Source organism: Bemisia tabaci, chromosome 2, assembly GCF_918797505.1.
Source record: "Bemisia tabaci chromosome 2, PGI_BMITA_v3".
Taxonomy (NCBI): Eukaryota; Metazoa; Arthropoda; class Insecta; order Hemiptera; family Aleyrodidae; genus Bemisia; species Bemisia tabaci.
In genome coordinates, this window is record NC_092794.1 from 66,431,278 (window position 1) to 66,451,505 (window position 20,228).

Below are 20,228 nucleotides of genomic sequence, written 5' to 3' on the forward strand. Positions count from 1 at the left end.
ATACGAAGCAGTGTCCAAAAAATAACACAAATTTCGGCCTTGTCTGAATATAGGTTGAAAGAACAGTTCTCCGGCTACCTATGCTGCCGTGCTAAGAAAAAACGCCGTATGAATCTTCGAGCATTGCCAAATTTCCTTCGATAAAACACGAATTCTCTGGTACACATATGAATTTTTTTTCCAATTTATCAGATAATTTTGTTCGCAATTCCACCTAAAGTTATAGTAAAAGTTATTAGTAAATATTCGTAACTTTCCTCAAAAATAAACATTTCATCGAAGGAACTTTAGAAACTCTCGAATGTTCATACGGCGTTCTTCCTGAGTACGACAGTATATGTCTTAGGGGTAAAAAGAACTATCGAAGGAGGGAATAGGGAATCACGTGTTTTCCTTTCTTGCTACACCTTAAAAAGCACTTGAAACACGCTTGCAACTATTTGAAAAAAACATTTTTGTTTTCGTCCAGAATGGTGGCGAAAAATATTTGACAAATACGAATTAATTAAATCAAAATATTTGATAAAATCGAGAAATTCCAATGTTGCCATTTTGCTGGATCCGCCTCTGCCCGCCCGCAACAAGGAGAGTAATCAACGTGTGTCCATTGCGGAGACAGAACAATAGTGACAAAACTACTGCTTGCAACTATTCGTGCTCCCATGCCGCTCAAATTGCCATCACGCGTATTGAAGGCGTACTCGACAAATTCAGGACACATTTAAACACAGGCCTTTGAAACATTCCTCCAGTCCTGCATCGAAAGTTTTCTAGACCAATCCATTATTTTACTCTCTCTACGAGATTTCTAATGGAAGCGTATTAATGTTAATATATACTTATCGTTCATCTCACTCTTTGACTTTATCATGCAAAAGTACCTTCTCGTAATTTTACAATTTTCTCTTTTGTTACAGGTAAGTGCCTTTGCTAGAGTCGTAACCACTCAATCCGTAAGTTCTGACCTCTCATTTTTTTTCCCGCTTGGTAATGATGACAAACCGAATTTAAACCTTAAATCAACGAGATGCTTCCATGATGTACGGCGAAACAACTGTAAGCGCTTCCACAGCTTTCAAAAGCAACGAAAACCTTTGAAGGGGGGGGGGGGGCGTAAAAAAATCTCAGTGGTGAAAAAAAAAAACAGGATGAAATTAAGGAGGTTTGCCGGGCGAACTTAACAAATTAAAACAGCATCAAGTTAATGATAGGATCCGCAAAGAAAAGGGTCCGAGAATGGGCTGAAGAGCGACGATAATCACTGAAGGCGGTAGCATATTTTCGCACTAACAGGCGGTGTTCCTAGATCGCTCCGATATTAAATGTTTCAGTTTAATTTGGACCACTTATTTCAATGGTGGCAGGACATAATATAATTTTCCCCTCATATTTCTCGAAACCCAGCCCTGCCATTATTCTACGGTTTATTTTAATTTTTCCCCCTTTGGTTCAAAAAGTTAATCCTGACTTCACGAATTTTGTTGCGCCACGCGCGAGCACTTGATGCAGCACTATTGCCGTGCCAAGGAATAAAGCTGTATGACCCTCTAGGAGTTGCCGTTTCCACTAATAAAAAATTGATTTTTAGGCAAGTCACGAGTATTTTCCCTTGATTTCCACATACTTCCTCAAGTGAAATTTCGGGTGAAATTCTCCAAAATTTGAAAGAAAATTTTCCCTTGTATAAAATTTAATTGCCCAGTTAAATTTGGCAATAGCTGATGTGGCTTGGTTCCTCTCTGCTGAACGCGGTCTACCTACCTATAACCTCTCAGAAATCCGGAAAGTAGCTGCGCGAAGAATATAAACATGACATTTTTTTCCGGAAACGATCATTATCAACTTTTTGTGTAGTTTTTTGCGAGATTTGGCGGAGGCGCCAAGACCGAGTAGGGTGGTGTGTGGGGGGTGGATGCGTCTCGCTTTTTAGGGGTGGCGGTGACAAAGGCGGTGGTCGAGGCCGCGGCCGCCCGAGCAGTGGTTGCATTAGCTGTCCCCGCGTCCGCTCAACCGCGGCGGCGTCGTCGGCGTCCAACGGCGGCCAACAATTATTGTCTTTATTACTCTCATTTTCAAATACATTAAATAATGGGTTTTTATGAGCGGCCCTCGCGGTGCGTCGGACCTCAAGCCAAGTGCTCTCTCGCCCTTGCTTTTTCCCGCCTATCCGTTTCCTCCCTTTCGAGAGATTTCAAGATTTTCCCTCTATCCTCTCCCTGGGCTAATGAGGTATCCAAGCGGGGTGAAAAATGAGATTTCACGCGATAAAATTTCGCATCATCGCGGGAAAAAGTGAAATTGCTGATTTAATTATTTTATAGTGAAACAAGCGTCCGACATGTTACAATGTAGATTTTATAATACAAAAATGATATAGCTTTCTACTATTGTAAAATGTACATTTGAAACATGTAGGAAATATTTGTTAACAATTTAATTGTTAAATCAGCAATCCATTTTTTCCGTGTATTTCGCATTGGCATATAATTTTTATTTGGAATTTTCTTGTTTGTATTTATTTTATCAGGTGCTTTGAAATTTGGCATTATAGGCTGATCCAGGGGGCGTAGGGTGCGTATATGCTCCTCCTCGTTTGCCTGAAAAAAAGAAGGAGGATGAATAAGGGAGGAAAGAAAAAAGAAGGGAACGGAGGATCGGAGGGAAGAAGGAGTAACGGCGCTTATAATTGGTAGTTATTCATTACAAAATTGACTCGACTGCATAGTAGATAATTTAAAATTTCGAAATACATAATTCGGGGAAGCTCCCCCTACCCCCTTCCACCTTCTGAAAACTCCAAAAACCTGAAATATGCAGTGTTTTAACTGAGCGCACAGGAATCGAGGATTCGAAAAATTAAAAATTTTCGGCACGAAACTTGTCGAATGCATACACTTCACTTTGATTTTGCTCCAAGACTTCACAACAAACAAGTCGATCTAAGAGGGGAAGTTCACCCCTTGGGTCAAAACCCAACTCGAATGGAAATCAACGTCGAATCCGTTGAGTTACACCTTCCGTGCTCAAACTTTTCGGGTCTCGTTCCTTGGTTTATTCATGTTGGCTTTCCATGGCGCCATTTCAATGTAAATTCGACCCGCAATGCGATAATACTTATTCAGAGGATGCCTATCACTTGTCGTAAATCGGACCAAATCATTTCAAAGCCGCACCCTTCTCCATTTATATTTTCTTCTTCAGAATAATTCATTCATTGTTCAGTTGTCGGCAAAATAGTGCGCTTAACTACTTTTTTCCTATTTAGATTTCGATATCACTGCTGTTTTTGTAATAAACGGTATAATGTCACCAAAAATGAGAAGCCCTGCCTTTAATATATATATATATTCTTTAATAGGGGAGGTTATTATGAATATTTCAGTGCGATAACAAGCCTACTGGTTTCAGCGTAACAAACGGCAAAGAAGAGAGAAATTAGCGATAGATTTTTTAAGTTAAGTTTTGTAACTATATCGTCTCTAACATATCAGTGAAATAAATGTTTGTGGCAAGATTGAGTGCGTGGTCTGGATTAGTCATTGGTGCCCCATCGAGTTTACAAAACATTTAAAAAAATGTTGTTAGTGCACTTTTACATGAGCATTAGTAACGCGGAAGAATGGAAATCGTTAAAATCGGAGGCAGCGCCCTGGAAAGTACACAAATGAAAGTAAAAGGTCAAAGATTTTACTTCGATCCAAGTTTGGATCGTTGACTTTCCATCTCAAGGTCTTTATCGATTAAAGAAGAGGGAAAGAGAGGAAATAGCCGAATTCTTCGTTATTGATGGATCATTAGCAGGAATTCGAAAATCCACTAAATTGATTTGAAACGGTTTCTTCGATAACAAATATTATTTTATAAGCATGTTAATAAGTGGTTTACGAGCAGATTTCACAGGCAATGTTAGGGGCATCGAACAGAGGATATCCGAGTCAGCTTTTAAAATTTTTCCCGAACTATCAGCGGAATATAATTGGTCGTTACTTGAATTTTATCTTCACGCGCGCCTTCTACTCCTCAAACTGTGTAAAACATTCTATTAAGCGTGTCCATTTAATCGGAGCGACTTTCCGGCTGTTAATGGCTCTAACAGCAGTGGTGTGGCTTGTTTGCGATAAAACGATTGATCTTCCATCTGAACCTATGAAATAGGATCGATAAATAGGGTACTCGCAACGAACACCTTGGTAAACGATTCTTTACCGTAGCTTCAAATGGAGAAAAATCGATAGTCGATCATTCGCGCCTCGCCACTGTTTAACGGCTTCCATTCTGCGCATCTCGCAAATGCTTCATCTGCGGGAAGCGGCTTAGGACATTGGTTTGATACGACGGTCGAGATTTAGAAACAATTAAAGAAAATCTGTATACAAATCTTTATGATAATCAAAATGATCAGTAAAAAATATTTGTTAATCAGTTTGTAAAAACTGTCGCATTCACTGGACCGCACTAATATTCCAGAATTCTAGCTTTAGAATAGGGTACAAAAAGCGCTCATTATCAGTTCAGTCAAAAAATAAATGAAACAAGACTCAATAAAACAAATCAGTAAGACTGAAAGTAATCGGTTCAGGTAATCGCATTACTGAGAAATAATTTGTAGGAGGGTTATTGTGCCTGGATTATTATATCGTATTAGCAGATTCAGTAACGTCCACGCCCCGCTCGTTGGTTTGATTTGAGATGGTCGCAGTCTTCAAGCGGTTCGACGGAGCAATCGATCAAAGCCTTAATGGCCCTGAACTTTTTAAATGACGCTTCACTGTTTGCTGTGACGGAGGAAACAGAGATTATAGCTTTTTCAAACAAAAAAAAGGGTTTACAGCTCGTATTGTTGTTAGAGGTTGTTGCGGGCAGACAATCGGGCAATTTGTTTCATGGACCGTTACGTGTTTGCCCAGGATGTCTGTGAGAGCGGGGCCTTTTAAAGCATCCCTTTATGTTGAAAAATTGAATAAAACAATTTGGGATAAATAAATCCAACGCGTGCGGAAAACACAAAAGCCGCGATGGGGCGGGCGTGGCGGAACTGCGGAAGTTCGCGCCCCAATTTCCTGCTTTATGGAATCATATTTTCGTGTTGCACCCTCACTTTTACACTCGCCCGGCAGGGGATGAAGGGGGTGTCGGAAAAAAAGAGAAAACGGGACATTAATCTTCTGCGCAAAGATGGAAATTTCTCGAGAATTTTAGCCTCTTCAAACTTTAAAAACTTTCCGCCCTGCATCCTGCCGGCCTTTCACCCCGCTGAGATCTCTTTTCACCCTCGTTCAAGTCCGTAAGGTTTTTGGACTTACCTGAACAAGACATTGGGTCTTTAAAGAACAAAAGTCCTTTTGAGCTCGTCTGAGTTTCAACAGATACTTCAGAAGTTCGATTATTTACTTTGAGAATACGTTTATTTACTTTAAGTCTGAACGAATCATACTTTTCTAGTCTAAAATTCCGGCAGACAATTTCACGTGGCAAATTCTTGTATGACGTTTTCACACTCCGGATATTCCACATAGTTTATTATTTTTCAAGGGAATAATAATTAACTACCCACACCTGAAGCCGCTGTCACTGTCACTGATATTCCATCAAACTCCACCACCTCAGTGAACATATTCATGGCGGATTTCCTTTTTCACCAACTTTCCTCGGTTTATTCATGATTTTAAGTTCAAACTTAGGCTCAAATTGCTAATCAAGTAACAACTACAATGCTATAATCTTATTTTCCCATCAAATCAGCGCCATCACGAAAAAAATGAAAAACATGTTTACTAATAGTTTTCCTCCACCACTAAAAAAAAAAACTCCGGCCGTGGAAACCGTACTTCCGGGCTGTATAGACATACCGTCCTTGCTCCGGGCTCAGAGGCCGAAAGTTCCGGGCGCAGCATCCGGAGCAATCAAAGCTACGCCTCCAGCACCCGAATCTTTCGGTCTCTAAACCCGGAATTGACGGTATGCCTGTGCAGCCCGTAACTTTTTTTCAGTGCTATGCCCTAACTCTCAGAATATCGGGACTGTACTTAGTTCGAGAAAAAGGGTTTTAAGGGAGCAAAGTGAGACGTGGAAGTGTTAAGCTTCAAGCTCGTCTCCAGCGGGAAAGTTCCAAGTTGACCGTGCAGCAGCTGATTCCGTATTTTTAGAACTGACTGACCCCTGATTCGTAGACTCATCAATCACCGATTTGTCGGCTTGGATCAAAGGTGCCTTTATCGCGGCACTTATCCTCTTCCCGCGTTTTGCAACGGTCGCCCCGCGCATCCTCAAAGGCGCCGCCTGACCCTTTGCCCGCGTCGCGTCGCCATCGCCTTGCTCCTCGATAAAATTAATACGAACAAATCAGAGATAATTTTCTCCTGTAAACCACTCAATAATCTCGTGTCAAAAGATCAGAAAAATAACTTGCATACTCCGCGATTCCGCTGAACAAGCACAATGTCGCAACACTCGTCACTGTTGCATTTGCAATGGCATTACTCCAGATGTGCATACACCTGCACTCCATATTGATTTCTTTTCAAAACGGCTCTAAAAGGTTGGCCAACGCACATTTTCGACGCTGAGTCGATAATCAGTCGAACTGTCTAAGTTTGTGATGTTGACAAAATCGACCTAGAAGAAACCGATGGAAGCCGTTTTTGCTCTTCGATCATTTTAAGCATCTAAACAAAATTGAGAATTTGCATGAAAAATTTTTACTGCTTCATCTGACAGTGCTTAAAGAGCTGATTTCACAGTATTTTTTACAATTTTTTTTGATATGGGAAATAGTGTAAAAATCAATTTAAAAGTGAGAAAATGCATCGTTTAATGACGTCATCTGGCGGTATTTCCCATTTAAACACATGTATTCAGATTAGATCATTTTGTCATATTTTTCCAAATAATTGTCCAATTTACAAACCAAGAATATCCTCGTACTCAGTTCTCTCAGCAGTTTAATTTTAATGATGAAATTCACAAAATTTCAGATACCTGCAAATTCTCTATTCTGTGTACATCATCCTGGTATAAAATTTGTGTACATCCGAGAACTCAAATGTCTCATTAACAGAAAGTTTGTGATTAGTATTCGGATCTTTGAGATATGAACTTGTGCGCACACAAAACTTACAACTTTTTTTATTTGTTTTATTTTTTAATTGATTTTTTTATTGTAGTCAAGCTCAGTTTTAATGATCAAAACTGGATGTTGAAAATTAAACTAATCTCACTTTATAATATAAAATTATGGGAGTCAGGCGGAACACATACTGAGGCATGAAGCGCTCCAAAATGTTGAACTGCGAAGCGGTCAGGGGGCGCACCCCCTAGTATCATAAATTTTCAAGCTTGTTGTTTCGAATTCATCTCTCTTTCCCATGGGTAAAATGTTGTACATGGCGACATCCTCAAACAAAAATCCTCTTTTCAACTCGTGAAGATTGATATTTGGACGTGTATAAAATATGCCAAAAGGAACTATATCTCACGCAATCCCTGTGCACATAGTTCCTTTTGGCATAAATAAATCCATTTCAAGGCTCCATCTCTGTAGCCGTTGATTGAGTTGAGAATTGTATCATTAGGGTCAGTCACGTGGCCGCACGATCGAAGGGCCTGAGTAGCCCATCAAGCGAGCTGCAGGAGCGGGCGGAAAAGTTGACAGCCCGAGGAAAATGAAAATAAAAAGCATCTAAAGGGGTTGAAACTAGAATTTCCCCGATCGGAGGGATCGCCGAGATGGAAATCGTCCTGGGGGTGCTAACGTTGACACCGTCACGATAGAGGCATTTAGGGTGGGAAGGAGGGAGGGACGCGGAGAGAGAACTTAGCAGCAGCACTCAAAGCTACCCCCGCCTGAGAGGGCTGCACAACTCCGCACAGCTGGTGAAACCGAGCCAGTCGAGGGATCGAGGGAAGCGGATAATTTACATCGTCATTAACTCACACTGAAAAAAAATCTCGGTGTATTTACTAAGAAAAGAGTAAAATTACCAAGAATTCAGGGTTTTATTTGATCCTAGTTTTTTCTTGGTAAAATTACCAATAATGGAATTGGTAATTTTACCGAGAAATCTCGGCAAAATTATTGTACTTTCTCGGTAATTTTACTGGATACTGGACCTTGGTAAAAACGTCAATATTTTTTATTGACTGTGGTAGAATTACCGAGATGAAATGGCAAAGTTACCGGGAATTCATTACCAATAAAAGTGGTATCCTTACCTGAAAAAACAGCAAAAATACCGGTTTTTAGGTAAGCTTACCAGGCTGTCTTGGTAAAATAACCAATAATTGGTCAATAAAGTGAGATTGTAAAGGTACCAACGGACCTCGGTAAAAACGCCGAGAATTTTTTTTCAGTGTCGCATCGTCATTAGGTGGAAAGGAGCACCACCTACTGAACTTAACTTTCGTCCTCCCCGATTATACATAACTCAGATGATTAGTGCGCGATCTCTAAAATATATCATCATCTGATTCCAAGTAAGGCATTTTCACCCGCGTGGAAAGAGCAGAAGGCTCGCACAGGAAGACCGCCAGTCCAGTTCCATTCTCACAGACGCGACGGTGGCTCGGCGCTGCGGCCGGCCGGCGTCTCATTACCTTTCGCCGTCCCATTCAAAGGTTGGTTCCCAAAGCTGAGCTTGGATGTCACTGACCAAGACCACGGCGCCACCAGACGCGGAGAGCCGCTCCGGAAAGGAAATCTGGCTGGAGCCAGCCCCCCCCCACGCCCCCCCCCCACGCCCCCCCCCACGGCCCCCTCACCCCCCCGTCGTAGGAAAATCGTGCAACACCGCTGAAGGGCGCACTGAGGAAATTAAGGCTGGCCGCTTGTAAGGGACCGAATAAATTCCTAACCAATTAAAGTTACCAATAACTGATCAGCAGATAATTAGTCTCCCCGGAGGAGGCTGAGCGCCGCGACCGGCGTGCGCTTGCGCACTCGTGGATTACCCCGCGACAATGTGTGCTTGTGTCGTGTGTGTTGGTGAGTCGCCGTTTTGTCGAGGGTGTGTGTGTGTGTGTGGCTCGCGGTGTTGTCGGCCCTTAGTTCCGTGCATCGTCAATTTTCTTTTCCTGCGTAATTTTTATGTACTACCTCGTGCTTCGTGTTTTCCGGAGGGGATAACGCGCGACTTTTACTCGACAAATTTCCGAAAAATTGAATTTTTCAAAGACGGTTTTTTGGCATTTGAAAAGACATCTATAGGCAATTCAATTCCGCCGAAAATTTGCAGGGGGTGGGGAAACTAGAGTCATTTTTGGCTCTAGCAGCAAAAAATAAGTGGAAGTAGTTCCACGAGAGCGTGATACCTTTGAGTAAAGTAATTCTCCCTTTTCTTCCGACGCGAAACAAACAGATCAGTATTACAGAGGATACATGGGTGCATTATGTCGTTTGACCTAAAAAACGTCTCTATTAGAGACAGCAATTTTTTTTTGGCATAGGATACACATTTTCAAATGTATTGTTGGCGCTTGAATCCAAAAATTACCTGCTCGGTTTTTTCTGTCACTTACCACGTCTCCTTTAAAGGGCCCAATTTTTTTAGCTAATGTCGATTTTCCGAAAAATTGGTGAGTAAGAGGAAAACAATAAAGTAATTTTTGGACTGAGTGCTGAAATTATATTAGCATCTTGTATCAAACTTCCAGATTTTTTAAAAAGGCCTTTTCAATCAACCCGTTAAGGCAATTGAAAGAAAGCTCAATTTTTGCAACAAAAATGATGTCAGCATCAAATTTCTATCATACTTCTTATTCAGTTTTTAACGAAAAGTTGAGATTCCTAGTCAGACGATTATTTTTTGTTATATAGACACCTATATATGTTGCCAAATTTTGTAAATTTTCCCTTACGATTTTAGCCCCATTTTCATTTATAAGGGTACTATCTCGACAATCGACCACAAAAATCTGTTTCATATTAAGAATCATCAGGGCATCAGTTATTTATTGAGGAAGAAGAGGGACATTTTAGTCTGGCGTAGGCCAATTATAGCGCAAAAATGGGCTGAAATCGAATAAAACTATTTTTTTCTCTTTAAAACGCTAGGGTGGAATCTAACCATGATGACCGATCGTCCGCAATGTTTGGTCACCTTATCCTGATACCCTTGTGCAACCTTTTTCAGACTGTCCATCTTGCATTTCCGATTGATTTTTTTTTTTCCGAGTATACCCAAGGCGCTTTTACAAACGAGCAAGAAACAGTAGCTCCTCATTGGAGAATGTGAATCTGTTTGAAAGTGAAGTGCTTTTGAGCTGAGCATTTGTTGAAATACATAGCGACACCGTGTCGATTATTCTGAAGAGCGTGCGGAGAGGACACCGGAGGGATTATTGGCGCAGTTTGGCGGATGCGCGGTTGAGGTCAGGGGGATGAGTCTGGCATTCATAAATCTACGGTGCTCCACTGGTTCCGCGCTGCGTTGGGGGTCCGCGGGGCCCCCACTTCCACCTCCACCCCCACCGCGAGGGGGCGGGGGGAGTGGGCTGCCCCCCTGGCCCTGACTTATTGAAGTTATTGTTGGGGAATTGTCCACTGCCCCGGTGGCGGCGTCACTCGGCGTCCGTCTCGGCGGCTTCCGTGTGTGTGCCGGTGCGCCTGTGTGAGTGCCGTGGGCCGCGGATTGTGGGATCCCGTCCCCGGTTGGGGAACTCAGGAGTCTGTCCTAGATTTCTGACTCGCTCGCATTTGCATATTACCCATTCTTCTCCGGTAAGTAGGCACTAAGTCGATGAGGAGGACGAGTCAATTTCAGACGCCACGCCACGTTGCCGAGCCACTTTTTACCTTAAGCCCCCCCCCCCCATCATAGGCGGATACATGGGGGGGGGCATTCGTCCCCTTTTGGCCAAAAAAAGAGAGTAGGAACAAGGGAACAAAGAAAGAGAAAACACTGACAAAAAAGTTACGGGCTATGTAGACATACCGTCAGTTCCGAGCTCAGAGGCCGAAAGTTCCGGGTGCTGGAGCCGTGGCTTCGATCGCTCCGGGTGCCTCGCCCGAAACTTTCGACCTTTGAGCCCAGAACAAGGACGGTATGACTATATAGACCGTGAGCACGGCTTCCACGGCCGGGATATGTTTTTCAGTATAAGTGTGGATGAAAGAAGAAGGAAGGACGTTTAGACTTGGTAACTATTCATAATAAAATTTATTCAAACTGCAAAAGATGCTTTAAAATTTTCAAAATTTTCTGCGGGGAGCCCCAGTTCCCCGGACAGTGACTGGATCCGCCTATGCCACCCCTTGGCACGTACACGGAGAGAAGAGCTTCAACCCGGAAACATGACTGCTAAATTAACTTTTGAGAAATCCGTAAACGTTGATAAGACAATTCATGACAAAACTGCTGAAATTATCGTTTTAGAAAACCCTTACGGGATATGGTTTTAAGTAAACTTTACGAGGAATAAACTTGGAGCTCAAAAATTTGTTAAAAAACTTTCAAACGATCCTTCGAAGTTTTTTGGCGTTTAAAATGTTTAAAATAAAAATACATTTGTATAAATTGTAAATTTTTGTTGGTTTTCTTTATGTACATTTTGCAAACCCTATAGTTTACTCAGTAAAAAATATCCAGTGTTTTTAGTCTTATTTATTTTATAACTTATGATGCATGACCTTTTACATGAAATAACAAGCACGAAATAAAGAGACGATGGTGTGCTGTAGATGTTTGTAAAATGAGAAGAGGGAACGAGTCTCCATCCTTCATGAACTAGTATACGGAAGGTAAATCTTGCGTTTTTCTGGCAGATTTGACAGCTACGATCCTGTTTCTTCCCATCCTTTGCAGAGTCCTCCAATCGGATTGAGAGAGAGTCAGAATAATGCTCGCATGATTGGAATGATAGAGAGAGGAAAAGGGTGGTTGAAAGTAGGACTCAAACAATAAGTCATGAGGGATTATTTTTCATAACATTGTTTTGAAGATTCTGCGGCACTACGGGTATAGTGCTAGCATACAGGACTCAAAATACTTGTATCTCTCGTGCTTGCAAAGTAAGAGGTATATATAGAGGGCGGAAAAACCTCCCTCAAAAAAAAAAAGAAAAAAAGAAGAAAAAAACACCAAAGATGAAATTCAAGTGAAATGAAAGTATATTCTTCAGAATATAGGCAATATGACCTGGCATTTCACTTAATCTTTGTTATGTACGAGCATTCTAATAGTTAATGTTATTCTAGTTTCTAAAAAAAATTGTTTTCAGCAAAAGAGAGAATATTTAAGTATGAAACAACAAGAAAAACTTTTCGGATGTGCCCTTCTTTTTCAACCGCCCCCCTCCTCCCCACGTAAAAAACTTGGAATATTAATTCGGTATTTTTCATACTCTATCGCTTTCCCACGGATGTTTACAAAAAAACTGCAGCAAATGCCGATGTAGTAAGAAACAAAAAGTTTTTAGATTTCAATCTAAACACTCTCTCATGTTTTCATCGAAATTTCCAATCCATTGAAGTGATGTAAACACCCGAAGGATTGTTCATATTTTTCGAATCCTTACGTCCACACAGTGCAGTAGTGAGAAATTTTCATGTATTTATTTACATCTTCGCAAGACTATCTTGAATCGGTGTAAAATATACGAAGAGACGCTCAGAGATCCTAATCTCTAACCACAATTCTTCCGATGAGAAATTGAGAAATATATAATCTTCACGGAACTGTACCAACAAGGGCCAAAACGTGCATTGAAGTAGGGAGCGCAAGAAGGGCGGAGAGGGTTCTACGAGAAGAGAGTCTCACCAGATACGAGAGGAAAGACAAAAGCACATTTCTACATCACGAAGTACGGACTTCTATTGGTGACCAAATAATAAATAAACAAATACATAAATACCCGACAGAAAATTAAACGGAGCCAAATAAGAGAGGTCCCACATTGCGAGATTGTCAAATGTATTCTGAACACAGAATCATTTACGATTCCATCCCAATAAAAAAATAAAGACAGAGAGAAAGTCATTTGAAATCTCGGTCTTGCTGCAGGGACAAACCAAAGCTAATAAACATGGTTCGGTTTGCAACCGAATTTTGAACCTTTTACTTCGATCTAATTTTGTTGCTTTTCGCATTTTTGGAAGAGGAGATAGAGAGAGGAACGGCAGAAAAGGAATATGCAGAACAGAGGAAGAAGAAGGAACAAGAATAGGACGATGAGGAAGACAAGAAAAGTGGGAGAGGAAGTAGCGACTAGAAGACTACGAGGAGAATTACACAGATGAAGAAGACTAAGAATGAGAGAAGAAAAATAAGGAGATGGAGTAGTAGAAAGCATGGACGGCGGCGATGGGACTTAAAAGTCTCTTCGGTCCCGAGTCCAGACTCTTGAAAAATTTGACAAGAAACAATACTCTTGATTCAATAGGAATTTGGCTTGAGTTGAGAGTGAAGCCCCTGAATTTACATGGATATCCGTTTGATTCAAGCAGAGATCCGATTGAATCAAGAATATTTTCTCTTGTCAATTTTTTTAAAAGTCTGGACTCTGGACACAAGAGACTTTTTTTCCCAGCGCGATTAGAAAGAAGTGGAAAGGAAAAAGAGGAAGAAAATTAAACATTTTTTCTGAATCTAGGTACGGAACAGCACATCCGTTGCTTCTGAAATGGACCTAAAATTTTAGTTCCTCATTGCAAAATGTATTCCATTAGTGTCCTGCTATTAAAAAAGAAATGAAAAGGAAAAAACAGAAAAAGAAAATAAGGACACACACAATTTCCCACATTTGGCAGCATTGATATCCGTTCAGGAGCCAGTTAAGTGGTTCCCGTGAGGAGTGATACATTTGGCTGAGACTCGTGACTCTTTAGCACGACGCCCAACGCAAACCATTCTAAATCATCCTCTTTCACTCGAACGTATTTGAAAACGTAGTCATACCGTCCCAAATCGTAGTTTCACCAGCTTAGTGCACTGCACGTTGGGCGTCGGGAAGGGAGGGGGGGGGGGGGCACTGCAGGTCAGGAATGCGTGCGCAGAAGTGCACGCATCTAAGTCAAGATTCCTAGCTCCTGTATGAATAATCGCAGTGCTCCCTATTCAAGGGCGTACTCACCGCTCTCAATTAATGGATTGCTAGCGGTAGTATTTCACAGAAGTAACTCGCCACGCACTCCTCGAAGAACCAAGAACAGATTAAGTGCAGTACGAAACACCGTGGGATCCGCGGTTTTAGCAGCGCCGGCGCAGGTTTCGCAGCCACTTTCCAAGCGTTGAGTGGTCATCGAGTTTGCGTTAGATTTATAATATTGGCAATGCTCGGTGAAAGCTCCTGCTACCAAGTTCTCGTGTATACAAGAAGAATCGTTATTAACAGTCGAAACATCAGAATTTGGTTGTGCCGTGGGAAGAAAATAACGAGGAAAGAAAATTACAAACAGACAAAAATCATATTTTTTTTACATACCTATGCACATGCCATAAGTTTAATAAACTGGGAATTGAGAGTGAACTAACGGTATAGCCGCTCAAAAAAGGAGCTCAAATCTATATCATTATGGATTGTAAAATCCTACATATATGTTTGTACACAATACAGAAATGTATTAATCGTTTTTACAGCGCACGAGGGTTCTCTTTGATACTTAACGGTATCTGTCATGGTTGAAATTTTCTACAGGATAAATCAGATAACATTCGTTTTTTGTTACGTTTTTTTTAAAAACATAAAAATAAAAGAAAAATAACGAAAGGAAAGAAGGAAAATGTATAAATAAGACTGGTAGTGGTGAAATACATGCATTTTTGAGCAGTGCCCAGCTATGTTGGCTTTTTACACCAGGTAAAAGGAAGAAATAAAAAGAAGGAAAACGTTGTAGTAGTATAATGTGTTTATTTTTAAGAGGTGCCCCAACATCACCGGCCATTTACACCTCTGTGTGTTTACGAATTTGGGACCACGTGCCATAAGGAAAAAAAGAAGAAAGTAAGGAGAAGAAAGTAAGGTGATAGTGTGGCAAACTTGAGAAGACAACTTTTTGCACACCACGACGTTTAAGTTTATCCGGACTGGGATTTAAAACAATTTTTCTGGGTTTCCATTCTCCCTTAGTTCTCGAAGGAGGCTAATACTTTGCCGTCACTCGGCGCTTTCCTACTAGTTATAATATGCATTTTATCATGAAACAGTGTTTATTATTATGTAATTACTCCTCCGAACGCTTATCATATTTTTTCAATTTAATTTTCCACTGAGATCTGGTACTCGTTTTTTTTTTTATGATCTCCTTTACCCTTCCGCGAGTTTTCTTTCCGTAAATAAAAGGCATTGTCAAAGAGCTTGATGCAAAAACGGCTTTTTTCGCCCCCCTCTGGAAGTTTTTCAGACTTTGTCTATTGATTACTCATACTCGAGCGCTTCTTTTCCCAAATTTTCAGACCCCCAAAAAATTTTGGGGGGGAGCTAGGGGGGGTGGAAGTCAAAACCTGTGAACCTCGATATCTCTTGAACAAAGGAAGATATTGAGGTCCGGTTTGGACGAAAAATCGTCTAAAATTGCATACTTTAAGATTCTAAAGGTCGAAATCCCGATATCACATTTTTAAGTTAACATATGTGCTTTTTTCCAGTTTTTAGGTCAAGAAAATTTCTTTTAAACGAAAAATTTACAAAGATCTCAATTTTTTATTTGAACCAAAACCAGTTTTTTAAATTGTTCGTCTTTTTCCGCATCCAACAAGTGGTCGTATAAGCTGGGGAACCGAACGGCTCCGGAGTTATGATCGATTGAAGTTTCCGCTCAACGCGCGCCGACCGATTTTCGCGCGCAAAAAAGTCGGATTTGACTGTTATTAGATCAGATTGAATGTTCAAACTGAGCAAAATGCTTTATTAGGGACTCTTGAGGGTCGCTGAGTTCAGAAATTACCGATACTTCCAAAAAATTCACGTTTTTAAAATTGCAGCTTCGGACAGGACCACTGTGCGGCCGGTCGGCGCTCAGTGGGCCTCTAAAATAGCGCTGCGGAGCTGTAATTTTAAAAACGTGAATTTTTTGGAAGTATCGGTAATTTCTGAACTCAGCGACCCTCAAGAGTCCCTAATAAAGCATTTTGCTCAGTTTGAACATTCAATCTGATCTAATAACAGTCAAATCCGACTTTTTTGCGCGCGAAAATCGGTCGGCGCGCGTTGAGCGGAAACTTCAATCGATCATAACTCCGAAGCCGTTCGGTTCCCCAGCTTATACGACCACTTGTTGGATGCGGAAAAAGACGAACAATTTAAAAAACTGGTTTTGGTTCAAATAAAAAATTGAGATCTTTGTAAATTTTTCGTTTAAAAGAAATTTTCTTGACCTAAAAACTGGAAAAAAGCACATATGTTAACTTAAAAATGTGATATCGAGATTTCGACCTTTAGAATCTTAAAGTATGCAATTTTAGACGATTTTTCGTCCAAACCGGACCTCAATATCTTCCTTTGTTCAAGAGATATCGAGGTTCACAGGTTTTGACTTCCACCCCCCCTAGCTCCCCCCCAAAATTTTTTGGGGGTCTGAAAATTTGGGAAAAGAAGCGCTCGAGTATGAGTAATCAATAGACAAAGTCTGAAGAACTTCCAGAGGGGGGCGAAAAAAGCCGTTTTTGCATCAAGCTCTTTCCTACAGTGGAGTGAAATAAGTGCATAGTTGAAATCTTATGTTAAAGAAGTGAATGAGTCTTCATCGTGAGATGTAGTAAATTTTTTCTTACACGAAGGTTATTTTTACAAAATTGTATGCAAGCTGCCAGTTGGTTGCCTTCACAACAATTAAAATTGGAGAGATATTGAATCACCGAATTATAGATATCGCAAAATTATCACAAACGCCATGCGACATTTCATATTTTCCGCCGTCATTTTATTTTTTTACAGAGCAATTGTAGGTTGAATCTGTTTGAAAATTTCACTGAATTTTATCGGCAGCACAAAGACATTTCAGTGAAATTTTTGAATAGCTTCACTGAGCAATTTATCTGTAAAAAAAAAAATAAAATAGCGGCAGAAATTTTGAAACGTAGCACGCGGCGCATGTGATTTGGCCAGAAGGCGACGATATGACTAATTTGCCCGACTCTGTGCAAATAGTACTTTCTCATTGCAAACTGTGGGCTATGTGATGTTTCGAACCACTCTGCCGTGCTAAGGAAGAACGCCGTATGAACATTCGAGAGTTGCCAAATTTCCTTCGATAAAATGTTTATTTTTTTGGACAGCTATGAATATTTTCTCTTGAAATTTTCAGGACTTTCAGGTGGAATGCGAGAAAAATTATCTGAAAATTTTGAGGAAAAGTATTCATAAGTTTACAAGGAAATTTGTGTTTCATGAAAGGCAATTTGGCAATGCCTGAAGGTTCATACAGCGTTCTTCCTTAGCACGGCAGTACAGACTCTAGTGTAAGGGAGGAAACCATTTTTCCCAAGGAAGGGCTTAGCGAGGGGTGTGGATTGTGAGGCGGGGATCAAAAACTTGAAGCCTAGCCGCAACGATAAAATTGAATCGGATTTCCGCGTGTGCCCGAACAACACAGAAACTTAAGTGCGTCGGTGTTACGTGTTACAACACATATGCTCTGCACTGTTGCCAAAACTCTCACAACCGCACAATTTCCCTCACTCAGGGTGGGTCATTTCCTCGTAGGTTTGGTGGCACCGAGTCCAAAACCGCTTATATAAATCATATACTCCGCTTCGATTGGGTAAACCTCGGCTGACTTATCCCCGGGGGGAAGGGGGTGGGGCATGACATTGTTGATGGGGGATCAATACGTGTGAAACAAAATAGAGACCCGTGTTGACCCGTCTTTCGTTGTGGGGCTTCTGTCCTCACAACTTGTGGATGTTGTCGCGGATGTTGTCGATTTTCAGATCGCACCGTCCAGTAAAAACGTTCTACGAAAATTCTGACGTTGCTGGACTCTCCCTGATAAACTATTGTAATTTCAAAGATAGTTGTTAGTATTAATCCTTGAAATTTTCAAACATTTCTTATCAAATTGCGACTAAAAGTCTCTAAAAAGTTGGAGGATTTGTACTCACAAGTTCCTCTTAACATCCGTATTTTATCAAATGAAATTTGGCAACGTCAGAGGGCTCATACAGCGTTCTCTATTAGCACGGTGGAGTTGAACACCAAGAAGGCGTCGAACGATAACTATTCGTGCTCTTCGGAACTGTTGTGGCCTAATTCGGTAATTGAAGGCGCGCCGAGACATCGATTTCCTCGTTAAATCAATAAGCTCATTATTCTCTAAGCCCCGAACTCAGGATCGTGGATCACAAACCGCGGATTGATTTTTGCTGCGGCAACATCGTGTTATTAAAACTCAAAGGCGCTATAATCTCCGATCCTCAGATAATATTTCATCGGATTAAATAATAAAGACGAGCTCGCTGAGGCCGTTTGGGTCACTGTATTATTAGCATGTTTATTTTCGCTTCTATTTCTCGCACACGTCACATGAGAATTACGCGCAGCATGTGCGCAGTCATAGGGAAAGCTTTTCTTAGATTACCATCACTATCAAAACACTTTTATTTTTATTTAAAGACTTTTTTTGAAGGTCTAATCTCTTTTTTTGCTAGGGGGGTCAATGTAATTCTTGAAAGTTGAAAAAACTCTCTCAAGAGAATTTTTGAAAGTGGAAATGACGAAGCAATTCACTATTTCTGAAAACTCACAATGCTTACCTATATGTGTAGTAGGTTTACTTGGTTTTCAAATATATTTTCCATCTCACATAATGAGGATGAAACTCATTCATTATTCTCGCCTCAATGTGACGTCAACAGTTTAATTTTTTTTTTTTAAACAGAAAAAAGAAACAGGGGTTGATGGACGAGGAGACGGAGAGAGAGAGAGAGGAAGTCGATATTTACTCAATTTTACCTCATTATTTAGTAAAAAAGCACATTCGAGGGTCATTCCTTTGCATATTCATCTCGATGCCATTGAATCCTTAATGCTAAGGAGTTTTGCATCCTCTGATTTATTTCAAAATTAAACCGAGTAATCTCCTCATTTGAAACTGATCAAGCTCTCAATTACTGTCATTAACTGTTTGGTATTATCGCTCTATAGTTAGAGTTGCGAGATGAATAAAATTAAACGCTATCAGGATTGGGAGGGCCTGTCCGGGCGCACAAACAAGATCGTCTAATTTTATTGACACTTGAGGCGGATGAAACCTGAAAAGTAGGCCTGGTTAAATGGACCGTCATAATATGTAATCACACCTTGCAACTAAAAAGATTGAGCTTATTTTCTGCGCATGCGCCTAGCCACGTGGATTCCTTTAGACCATCTTTCCAAGGCGGTAACGGGAAGGAAATTTGCTTCTTCGAGTATAGAGACTCGTATAAAAAAGGGGTGTGGTGGCTAACATGCAAGTTGAATATTTTTATGAGGGTATTCATCCGAAAAGCCAAAATGAGATAATTTCATTTCCTGTCGTGTAACTGGTCCATCCTAGTAGCACAATGACGCTTGATACATGTCTTCCAATTATCTCTGAAAACAATAGTATGTTACACAAATTGGTTCTTTAAAATGGGGGATTAATTATAATATTTAAAGAAACTGTGAAACGTTTAAGGAGATAAGTTACGGTGGCATTTACACGCTTTTGATATGTGGTAAAGTCGTTTTTCAAGGATTATAAAAAATAAACGTTATGACTTAAATAAATTTTCAATGACTTTATAAAAACATCTTTAAAAGGTGATCCATTAAATCATTTTTAAAAACTTTAAAGTTCTTCTTATATTTTAAAATTATCAAATTAGGGGTTTAAAACATTCTCTGAAAATCTTCACTTATTTTCTTAAAAATGAAGAATAAAGAGCATCTTTACAGAGGTTTTTAGTAAAAGGTCCTTGCAGTGGTTTGCGCTAAGAATTTCCGGAATATTTGTTGAAGTTTCTTAAAACAGTTTTTGAATTATTCTTCAAAATATGGCTCTTAAATATCAAATAAAACGTTTTCTTCTCAAAATTGTCCTTGATGTGTTATCAGGGAATTCCAATACGTTCAAGGCAAGTGTGTATTTCATTGTAATCAAGAGAATCTCTCTTAGATTTTATGTGAATTATATCTCAGCGAGCTCTTTCTGATTATTTCATTAAGAGGGAAACAAGACGGTGTGGGGAGGGGGGGGAGTGGTGGTATCTTCGTTCAAAAACTAAATCTGAATCACGAATTTATAAGCCGCATGGCGGTCTCGGACGAGAATAAAA

General features: G+C 40.4%; 1 protein-coding gene across 2 annotated transcripts in view; it reads left to right on the plus strand.

The window, feature by feature from the left end:
* The window catches only part of LOC109039804 (homeobox protein araucan), a 162,029-nt gene that overhangs the window by 98,315 nt on the left and 43,486 nt on the right, over positions 1-20,228 (plus strand). The gene's annotated exons all lie outside the window — the stretch shown is intronic.